This window comes from Alligator sinensis, unplaced genomic scaffold, assembly GCF_000455745.1.
Source record: "Alligator sinensis unplaced genomic scaffold, ASM45574v1 scaffold277_1, whole genome shotgun sequence".
Classification (NCBI taxonomy): Eukaryota; Metazoa; Chordata; order Crocodylia; family Alligatoridae; genus Alligator; species Alligator sinensis.
The window spans coordinates 4,216,228-4,228,345 of NW_005841899.1; positions in this window are offsets into that span (position 1 = coordinate 4,216,228).

Genomic DNA, 12,118 nt, shown 5'->3' on the forward strand with positions numbered 1-12,118 from the left:
CACATTCTTCCTGCTTTCATTTCTTAAAAAAACCTAAGCCTTTACCAAAAAAATCTAATTTTCCTTTTCAGACCTAATGTTCTCTTGTCCTGCTTCAGAAACAATCACCCTCACAGACTGTGGTGATACTTAATTTGCTACAGGATTGCTTGTCAAAGAAACTATTCACTGCTGTCTTCCTCATCTAGGAGCAACATAATAGGTAAGATCTGCCACTTAGTGCATGAAAAAAGTATTGATTTCACTAACAGAATGTGATCTGCAGCTGTGATTAGCACAGTCACACTGTCTAATGTACTGGCATCTTAGTCACTATCTAATCCTTAAATTCCTGAATCATTGTACACAAATATATTTTAACAGAGAGCTCTACAATGAATTAAGTGTACAATCTGATGCAGATTTTTCATTCCTTGCATACCTCCTATGCCACAGTCCATTGCAGGGATGCAGTGGTTTGATGTCTAGTAGGCATTCCAAGTATGTCTACACATGGGGCTGTCTACCGTCCTCCTGTTTCACACGTGTGCTAGAAATGCAAACTGGAAGGAGATTTACTGTCATGTTTTTTTTGGTCAGTTGATTAAACATACTATCAACTGACCTGAATAAGGAAAGACTGGTGATACTGTGGACAAAAGCAGTCAGGAGCCTCCAAGCTTAATGGAAAGCCTGATGAAAACATGGAAAGGAAAGACAAAGAAATACAGCGCAGCTCATTATTATTGTGGCTCAGATAGAGACGATGTGTGAACATAACAGAAGAAATGAGTCCAGGAGGGAACAACAAGTGGAACAAGCCCAGGGACCAACAAACAACCAACCAACCAACCAACCACTACAAAAAGGAGATGACAGGACTGACACTACAGCACAAACTGAGGGAATGGAGTTCGCCCAACGTGACAGGAAACTGAGGACTTCCAGCAGAGGGCCTATACACAAATGCCAAGAGCATGGGAAACAAACAGGAGGAATTGGTCCTCCTGCTTTCCAGCAGGGACTATGATACCATAGGGATAAAAGAGACCTGGTGGGATTCTACCCACAATTGGACCATAGCTATAGAGGGCTACACCCTGCATAGGTGGGATCACATAGGGGAAAATGGTGGAGGTGTAGCTCTATATGTAAAGGAGCAGTACACCTTCTTGGAAGCCAAAATTGGTACTAAGGAAGGGCAACTTGAGACCCTCTGGGTCAAGATACAGGCGGGACGCGGCGAAAGGGACGTAACTGTAGGAATATATTACAGGCCTCCGATTCAAGGCATGCCACAAATTAGCCCTGCACCTTCCCCAAGTGCCACTCTGATCCTCTGCCCCTGCCCAATCAGCTGCTCTGCTATCTGCTCTCTGTGCTATGAACCTGACCAATCTGCTTCTCTGCTTTCTGTCTCCTACCCTATCTACTGCTGTGTTCCCCTCCTTGGTCTGCCACATGCCACATACAGAGGATGCCTGTACCACTTGTGGTACACGTGCCATAGGTTGGCCACCCCTGATTTAGAGTGTAAGCTCTTTGGCCCCTTGCAGATGTTACACTTAAGACGTGATTAACCAGTTAATCACATCTTAAGTAGTAACCTAGCCACACGCTAATGCAATTAATGGTGTGATAAAACAAAGAATAAGTCCCAAAGTTATTAAACAAAATATATGTAATAACTTTGTGGCTGGTTCCCATCATGTCTTTAATTGCACATGTGGCCAGACATTGGCTGACTGGGGCTCCCAGCCTCCGGAGCACAGATCAGCTGACTGTAACTCCCAGCCTCCAGTGTACATTGGGGTCAAGGGCACTGGTGCATCCCCAAGGCTGGGAGCAGCAGTTAGCTAATCGGTGTTCCCAGCCTATGTGGCACATCAGAGCCCTTGACACCCATGCACTCCGAAGGCTGGGAGCAGGGATCAGTTGAATGGTTTTCTACTTGCTGATGCAGGGGGAGCCTGGGATCATGATCTTGGGCTCCTTCTGCATCAGTAATATGGCATGATTGGGATCTGATCCCCACTCCCACAACTGCACCTCTTACCATGCACATGTAGCATGGCAGGAGCATGACTTCTGGATCATGCATTGGATCCCATAGCACCTTCCAATGGATGTTGGCCAGGGACCTTTGAGGCAGAGACTTTATACTGGCTTTGCACCAAGCAGTGCCAAACCCAGCCAACATTTAACAAATAAGACTTCTGCAATATCTTACATTTTGCCCCATCATTTATATAGTGTGTTTTAAACTGACATTTCAGTGCACATTTTGCCTGTGTCATTCTGCAGTCATAAGGCAAATCTGCATACACAATGCAAATAATTCAACCATTTTTTATACACAGTACAATCATTTACTGACAAAGTAAATACTTTTCATCGAGTATTTCATGTCTAAAGATTATTCTTTCAATTTCTCTCTTTGTGAAATAATTTATTTACATTTTAACTGTTTTGTTTTAAATAGGACGTACGCCTTTCCTTACTTGCTGAACAGGTTTCCAACAAGTTGCTTTATATATCTATATGGATATATAGAGAGAGATCTAGATCTATACATAGATATATATCTGTATCTATGTGTGTGTGTGTGTGTGTGTGTGTGTGTGTGTGTGTGTTGCTACATATATACAGATGGGTGCCAAGTGTTCTCATAAGCTATTCAGATCTATGATGCTACGTTACAGAATTTCAGCTTTCTATCCCCTAAATGCCTACAACAGTCAGTTGTAGGTGTTAATTTTCAGCATCCAAAACTATCAAAGAAGAGTAAAAACTTGCCTTTTGAAAATGTATTTCTATCTGTGTGAATAGCCTTGTGTACCTAAGAAATGTTATCAAGGTTAATTAGAAAAATTATCTCGTCAGAACAAAAAAAAGATCAGGTATACGGAATCTCTGTTCCTGAGACATATTAATCTTTCCTAGTTCTGTTTCAAGTGCAACTGTGATCCATCAAAGTCATTTCCTGTGCATTCCCTAAGGAACTTCAAAAGTTTAGCCAGCCATGGAAAGACTTGCATCACACCTGCTGTCTTAACGAAAGAGAGTGTTTAAGATGCTCCCTGAGGCAGTGTAACATAGCAAAATATGAGGAAGTCAGACATATCAGAGCTGTTAAACAGGGGAGCTTACATCTACAGAAATATGTATATGGCCTTCCTCAACATAGCACCCAAGCATCTCCCATGAGTTATGAAAGAGAAGAGTGCTCTCTTTTTTTTTCATCAAGCATCAAGTTGAGGGGACTTACAGAGTTTATTTGCCTATTTTCCTCAACAGATCAGTAAATAAGAGGTATAGTGAGGCATTTTTTTCTGAGTGGAGTCCACAGGAAAGAAACAGATACTGCCAGCCCCATAAGAGGAGGTGGGATGAAAGGAAGCAGGAAATAAATATGGGCAAAGCAATGTCAATACTTAAAAATAAAATGAAAGAAAACTAATTGTTGATTGTTCTTTAAATGGTCCATCATTGGCAACTGATACACTGTGGGTGCATCTACACATGCACTTTACTATGGAGTTAACTCATTAGCTCCACAGTAAAGCATCACAGTTTACATGTGCACCAGTATTATGGTGCAGTAAATTAACTCTGCCATAAGATAGCACTGTCGGGAGTAGTACTATCTTATGGCGGAGTTATTAACTGTGGTGAAACACACTGTAAATGCTGACCTGGGCATAAATTGTGCTGGCCAGCCCAGGCAACAGGGGGCCAGACCCCTGCCTGCTGCCTAGTCACACAGCTTCACACATTCAGCACTCTCGTGCCCCAGCCAGCCTCTCCACCACCCAACACCACCTCCCAAAGTCTGGGGCTGACCCCCCAAGCCTGCTGCCAGCCTGGGCCTGCTCCTCTCTGGCTCAAAGTGCTGCAGTCTTAGGTGAACATGTAGATGCTGCGCCTGGGAAAAGTTCATTATGGCTCCATGTGCTCTGGAGTTTATTGTGTCACATTCATTGCACATGTAGATGCACCCAGTGTGTCATGCCAGCTATTGATAGCCCTGTGTTAGAATTTGCAGAAGCAAGCTATTACTTACTTGGCATCTACCCATGTGTTTTAATGCGCATTAGCCTATTTAATGCACATTAAAGCGTGACTAAAAACTGTGCACTTTCACTAATACTCATTAAAATAGGCTAATGTAAATTTAAGCATCATTAAAAACCATGCTCTTTACCTAATGAGTATTAAGACAGACTAATGCACATTTTCCTAGTACTTCACAAAGGAGGGTGCCTGTACACAAACGCAGAGGCTGCTCCAATGGATTGTAATTACAGCATGCTGGAGCAGACTCAATTAATTGAGTCGGCTAGATTGTGATAATTACCACATTCCAGCAGCCTCCCATGTCTTGAGTATCAGTGTCCCTATGTTTCAAAATGGTGATGGGGGTATTTGAACTAAAGCTCATCATACAAGCTTTAGTTCAAGCACCCCTACCACCATTTTGAATCACGGGGATGCTGATATACAAGATACTACGGCACTTTAATTATAGTGGGTCTTGGAGCTGCTCTAATTAAAGCACCCCACCCACACTTGGAGTATGTGGAAAAATGTTAAAGTGCCGAGAGCTACTAGATTTAATGCATCTTAACTAAAGCGCATTAATGCACATGCAGATATGCCCACTACTCGCTTCTTAGGCAAGCAGATGAGCTGGAATGAAACCAGGAATTTTTCTTTTCAATCCAATTATGAAACGTTCTGCTTTGGAAGGATCCTTCTTTGCCTCCAAGTTCCTGCTGGTCTTGTTCATCATTCATAGTAGGTGGCCTTATGGCTTCAATGTCACTATTTGGCCTTCTGTGTTTCTTGGCTTGTTTTAAGCTGTTTACTTTAAATTTGTCCTGTTCATTGGATTCTGTCCTTTACATGTGCACTCTCTCTCTACTGTGGTGCAGCACCACACAGATGCTACTGAAGTGAAGTCTTAAGTGCCATCTTGAGATCAAGAAGCAACAAAACTGTCAGCCACGGAAATCTATTTTTATATTTTGCTAGAGGATGTCATCATAAATAAAAGGAAAAATCACTTCTGGGGCTTTTTCTTTCTTCCTCCCTTTCTTTATCGGATGTCATCCTTTCTGCTGCAGCAATACAAAGCAAGGAGGAAAGGAAACAAATTAAATTACACTGTGATACACAGAGAGAAAATGCCATTTTATCTGAACATTCCCACTAGAATCGCCGCTTTGTAGCAGGGGGCAAAAAAAAAAACCAAACAAAAAAACCCATATAGAGATGTTACTGCCACTGAGGATAGCCAGAAAGAAATAGTCAGTTGTGACATGTCTTACAGATAGCTGCATTGGCAAAGTTCCCCAAGTGTCTGTCCCACTCTCAGGCATTTCCCTGCACTGGGGGAGGAGTGGAACTGCAGGAAAATTCAGAGGCAATCCTCAAGAAAGCAGAATACTTTCTAATGCTCCCAGATGCATAAATGGTACATACTATTACACCCTACATCTTACAGCTCACTCCTTTATGTCAGTAGAGGACCAATGCATAGAGGGCAGACCTATATCCACACACTCTATCCCTGTCTTGTGAGGGACTGCAACTGTGCCTTAGAGAAGTAACACAGATATTTGGGAGCTGGGTGCTTCTTGCATATTCCAAAAACACCCCTGGAGCTCAAAATATGATGTGGTCCTTAGTGAAGGTACTGTTAAAACTAGCAGGAATATCTACTCCAAAGCAATGCCTAAACTTAAATATCCATTAGTTTTTTTCTTAAAACAACCTGAGCTTAATCAGGGTAATGAAGCCATGGTCTCAGGCCATCCCCAAGGGGGAAGGCTACAATTAGCTGCACTGGGGGCCCAGGCCAGCTGTGGCAGGTATCCAGGAGGTTGCAAACAGCTGTACTGGGGCCCATGGAGCCCTAGCGCAGCTTGTTGCCAGTGGCAGGTACACACATGCAACGAGCCAGGCCAGGGCTCCATGAACCCTGGTGCAACCACTTATAGCCTCCCCATCTCCATCTGTGAGCAACCTTGCCCTCCCCACCCCCCACCCCAGTGCTCCAAGAATGCAGGGATTCCTTCCCTTTTCCCCACTTGCCAGTAAGGGTTTTTTTGTTTTGGACTTTTTCTTTCTTTATTTTGTGCAGCAAGCCTGCCAAAATTTTGGAGACTATTATTTGTTATTTTTTGTAGCGCGTGCCTGATTTCACATTTTCCATGAAAAATGCACAATCACAATTTTGGTAGGTCCCTACTTACAAATCTAAATGCTTTATATTAAACTAATATTCTGTAAATATAATGCTATCTTAGTATTCAGATCAGTTAAGTCTGATAATAGATTCAACAGTATTGTTGATTACACAGACGCATACTTACTAGAACTCCAAAGAAATGAACATTCTTCCATTAAGTGTAATGTGCACACATGTGTACACACATACACACACAAATACACACTCTTAACAAAAAGGTGTTTAAAACAGCTTTTCATCTTTTGCTTTACAACAGAAGCTGCAGAGGTTTGCTCTTTAAATGTATATTTAAGAACTGGTTTTGCCTTCAGTATAATTCACAAGTAGAGACCCTCCTCTCTTTGCAACAGGTTTATTTTGTTCAGTGATATCTATCCTTATGAGAAGTTAATTATGCCAATTAATCATGCTAATGAAAAGGGAGCAGAGATTCAGATGATTACACTACCTGAAGTTAATACACATGGCTTCAAAATGTTTGCTCTTTCTTGTTTGATTCACTTCTTTATGACTTTGGGAAGTAGGACCACTCCATTTTCAAAAAATACATGCGTATAAGTGCTTTCCTGAATCAAGCCATAATTATCATGAATTGTATTTGGGTCGTTCAGCCAGTAAAGATCAAGAGAAAATGAAACAGCCAATTGCAGCACTTGAGCTATTTCTGAAGGAGACCTGTAGTACTCTGAGCTAGCATATCACACTAAAGAGGACATTCTATTAATGATGGATTATTAATCCCCCCCACAGTCACCTAGCAAAAAAATTCCTGCTAGTAGACCTCATGCAGTTAGAGAGTGATAGGAATGAAGAATATTATGGCAAACAACATGTGAAAAACTCATAAATATGAAATCACCTGAAAGACCTGCAACATCAACCCTTGGAGCCAGTTTTAATAAAGTTCCTGCTGTAGGACATCCTCTCAGCCTGCCAATCCCTACAGCTTTTCAGGGTGTATATTGTAGAGATAGTATAGGCTACCTTGGCTATGGGGCCCAAGCTCAAATTTTTAAGAACCTTCAGTCTTGCAACTATACTTTTTGCTTAATTCTGCTCTCCATGATTCTGGTGAGCATGCTGGTTTGGCTATACAGTCCACATGTGGAGATCCTTACACATTCATATATTCTATACAACACCACTCCATGGAGGATTCTGCATCACAGTGCGCACAGACTATAGGATTTAGGCACCCAGAGTCCTACAAATGTACAAATCTGATTGCCAGCAGGAAATGATGCAGCTAAGGTCACCAGCACTGTTCAAGGGCTGCAGAGATGGGTCTAGAGCTGCCTTACAGGTACTCCGCTGTCTGGAATAAGATGCACTCCCATGTACCTGCACTATTCCCCTATGCAAAGCCAATTCACTCAGGCATTGTGCAGTGGGAAAGTGTGTTCAGCAGCACTCAGATGCTTCTCTATATCCTTCCCAGCAGAAATTTTTCTTACCTTAATCTGGTTTTGCAGGTTTGTGTTTTCTTGAACACATTCATTGATTTTGTTGGGTTTTTTCCTTGTCAATACATATTCAGTGATTATTTGAAAGGCTGTAAAGGCATCTGGGGAGCTTCTCTTTTGCTGTTATGATTTAGGCTTGAAATTGTTTAATTGCTGTTTACTGTACTTCTCATTTTCAGTTCCCTAATGACTGTATCAATTCATTCCCTATTGTTCCCAGTGACAGGGCAGTACGCTGTGTGCCTGCTTCAATGATACACATAAAATATCCCTCCTACAAATTGCAAAAATCTAGCCCCAAATCTTGTTCAAACTCCTGGGAAAGCCTGGGTAGAGAGGATGCTTACTAATGTTACAAATGGGGCAAAACATCATTAGGGACCATTAAAATCTTAGCTAAAGACCACTAAAGAGATTCAGCATATTTCCAATCACTTACACTTTTTTTAATTTAGCAGATTAATTAGCACTGGAATTTTATGGTCTTTCTTAGAGGAATTACAATAATTATAATACAATAAAAAACACGTCAGTAAAATGTATAGGGATAATAAGAAGAATAATAGGAGAGGCAGAAAGGAGGGGAAAGACAGAAAAGGAAAGAGCAGTGAGAAGAACAAACAGCAATGGAGGAAAGATATAAAAGGCTCAATTCAGTTGTCATGCCTACTAGTATAAATTAGGAATAATGCCAGTGAAGTCAACAGTGTTATTGAGTTGTAAAACAGATCTGAGAGAACCGACTTCATGTTTCTGCTTCTTTAAATAGTTCTTTACCTTGGACCATGATCCTTACTCTTTTTATATATTTAAAGAATATTCTCCAGTACTAAGTGAACATGCAGTTGTGTACAGTAAAGGATTTTTTTCCCCCCATGCTTCTGAACTTTCCTGCTTGCCACTTGGAGCTAAGAAGGATTTTTTCTCCCTCCAGTTTCTATAGGCATTGGGGGGGGGGGGGGGCTCATCGTCCTGTGAAGTATCGGGTGTTGGCTATTGCCAAGGTTAGTGATTTTGACTGGGCTGTGCTGATACTCCCTTTGACTAGGGACAGACATTCAAAAAGCCTGAATTGATTCAATCATTGCAGGTTAGTTTAACCTGACGAGGCTGAAGAGATTTGAACCTGGACAGACATTCTCTCTGGACTGAGGAAATTCAGGCACATGCCTGCAGTGGCTCAGGCTAGAAGCCAGGGGGTGCTAGAGCAGCCCTCCCTTCCCTCCAGCAGGGAGCTGAGCTGAGGGGGGCGTGGCCAGTCTCTGGCATGCCTCTCTCATTAGGGATGTCTGCCTGCATGGTCCCAGGCTTTTCTGCGCTGGCTGCTCAAGGGGTGGAAGTGTTGCCAGCCCCCAGCCCCCATCTAGCAATCTGAGGCCAGGAGGGGGGTGCAATCTGTTGATGATACAGAGCTTTTCAATCTCCCTCCCTGCTTCATCATACTGTCTGCAGCAAACTGACAAGAGAGCAAGCCAGCCAGTGGGCTGATAACAGTCTTTATCACCCGATTAGCAAAACAATAGCTTCTCTTCATGTCACTTCACATTTTTTAAACAGCTTACCAGCTGACCTGCTGATTAGCTCCAAAAGCCCTAAGTGGTCACTGCTCTGTCTGCCTGTCCCAGTGAAATTGGAGAGACGCACGCAGGCATCTCTCGGCATTAGCTAGCATACCACATGCTGGCTATGGTCTGTGCTGTGGCAGAGAGGTGGAAGGGATTTCTGCTTAAGCAATGAGTGGGGCATGGGGAAGCCAGTAGACCCTGCTGTGCCTGCAAGTCTGTACTAAGCTCCAGCCAGGGGGCAGAGGGGAGGGGCCAGCCCTGATGGGGAGCAGAGAGCCCCGCCCAGCCATAGAGCATGTCAGGATGCTGGGGGACTCTGATTTAACTTAAACCAGCAAGGGGTCTGGGACAGACATTGCATAAACTGGTTTGAGCCAAATCAGTTGAGTCTGATACTACATTCAACTAAGTTTACCAGTTTCCACCATTTTCAAACTGATTGATGTGCACTGAACATCTGTTCTGTTACAGGTTTAAACCAGTTTCTGATCACTTAAGTCATTTTATGTGTAATGTCTGTCCCTAACTATTAAGACTAAAACCTGTCTAGAGGATGTTGCTTTGCTACTCAGGGTCACACCAATTACCACATTTGGGAGCAGGACATTTTTTTATTCATGATCGGATCTGCATGGACGGCAGGGTTTGTTTGTTTTTTTTTGCCTACTTCTGTAGCAGGAGGTATTGTCCTCTTCCTTGGATCTCTTCACTATATTTAAAAATTACTACTTGTCCTTGAAGCAACAGGACACTGCCCTTGTCCCCTTCCTTTACCTGTGGCAAATTAGGGTGTTCTTGATTTTTTGGGCCTGGCAGTTTTGTAAGAGAGCTGATCGTGCAGTTTTAAAAACAGATTCAATGAACATTTGAATAGGATGGTTTCAGATAGGGATGATCTTAGGGGTTGGACTAGATGACCTCCTGAGATCCCTTCAAGTCCTACTTTTCTATGATTCTATGTTAATTTTTAGTGTGGACTATCTAAAGGCCAAATTTTTACAATTTGTACCCAGTGCTTATTTTTAATTAAAGCAAAACAAGAATATATTTTCTGTTTTCTGTCTGAGACTAGCACATGTACAGTCTAGTCACACCTAGTGGCCACAAGGGAATGAAGGATACTTACTTCCTCTGTGAGGATGGCTCATGACCATAGTAGTGAAGTGTGCAAACTTAGATTGTATCTTAAAATCTCCTCAGCAGTCTCTAGTTATCATTTATGAACTGTAATTTTAAAGGCTTATTATCTGACTACATTCAGGTAAATTTTCTCTTGGCCAAACAAAAAATATGCCCTGGTATACAGGCCGCCCACTTCCAAATTTCAATTTCTTGAGCAAAGCACTTTAGATTTTCACTATAAAGGTTGCCAAGTACTTAACGTGGCCTGAACAACCAGGATTTTTCTCTTGGACTCATTCTTTGACATAGCTGAGCCACTTAAGATTTTCAAATTAAATAGATAAAATGAACCTGAGGCACAAATGTGGTCTGTAAAATGTTGGCCAAGTGGTTAATTGAACTGAGAATTTGAGAAATATGGGATCTGCTTAAATAATGGTTATATAATTCTTATAAGGTAGTGGTTGAGACCAGTCTTAGTGCAGTATTCTTTTATTATTACAAATACTATATACAAATTATGGCCACTATAGTTTTTGGCATGCTAAAGAAAGCATACTGTATTATATATCTACAGTATTGATATAAAAATAATTCTGCTAAGGAAAAAAAACGGTTTCTTTTAAATGTCAATATATTTCTGTATTGATATGTGCTATTACAGTCCTAATAAATGCTCTTCAAAAAAAACCTGAACATGGTTTAAAAAATATTTGAAAACGATTCTGTCAAAAAAACATGCTTTCCTCAGCAGAAGAAAGTGATTTTGTACTTTCCAGACTTAGATTTCTGTCCAATTGACACTTCTTACAGGAACTCTGTATATTACTGACAAACACATCCTGAATATAAGGACAAAACATAAGGACTCTATAAAACAAAAATATATAATCAAGAAACAGACAACTATTTAAAAAGCCATTTTATGTTCTGATGAACAACTCCTGTAAAAGTATAGCCTTTTTGCAGATTATTCATGAACGATATAAGACGACTGATTTTGTTAAGTAAATTGTTATAATTCATTTGTAATTCTGCCTAATTCTGATCCATTTGTCTTACCCTCTTTTCTCTTAAAAAAATCTTTGGTTTGGTTTTGTTTTCCATGAAAGGACCTGAAGGACATTTGGGAGCTAAATTTCCTTACGTACACCACTAAGGCTAGGGACAGACATTCAAAAAACCTGAGCCAGAATTGATTTAATTTTTGCAGGTTAGTCTAACCTGCAGAGCTTGAACTGATTTGCAAGTGGATAGAAATTCACTTTTAAGTCAAGGAATGCAAGCACATACCTGCAGTGGCTGGTGGACGGGTTGTACTCAACCTGGCAAGATGTAAGCAGTGAGGTACCCCAGGGCTCGGTCCTTGGGCCTGCACTGTTTAACATCTTCATCAGCGACTTGGACGAGGGGGTGGAAAGCATGCTGTCCAAGTTTGCTGATGACACTAAGATGTGGGGCGAGGTGGACACACTTGAAGGGAGAGAGAGGCTGCAACTAGATTTAGACAGACTACAAAAGTGGGCAGACCAGAAAAGGATGGGGTTCAACGTAGACAAATGAAGGGTGCTGCACCTTGGGAGAAGGAATCCACAGCATACATTCAGGCTGGGGAGTTCCCTTCTTGAAAGCACAGAGGCGGAAAGGTATCTTTGAGTCATTATTGAATCCAAGATGAACATGAGCCGCCAATGGCAGACCGGAGCCAGCAAGGCCAGGCATACATTGTCATGCAT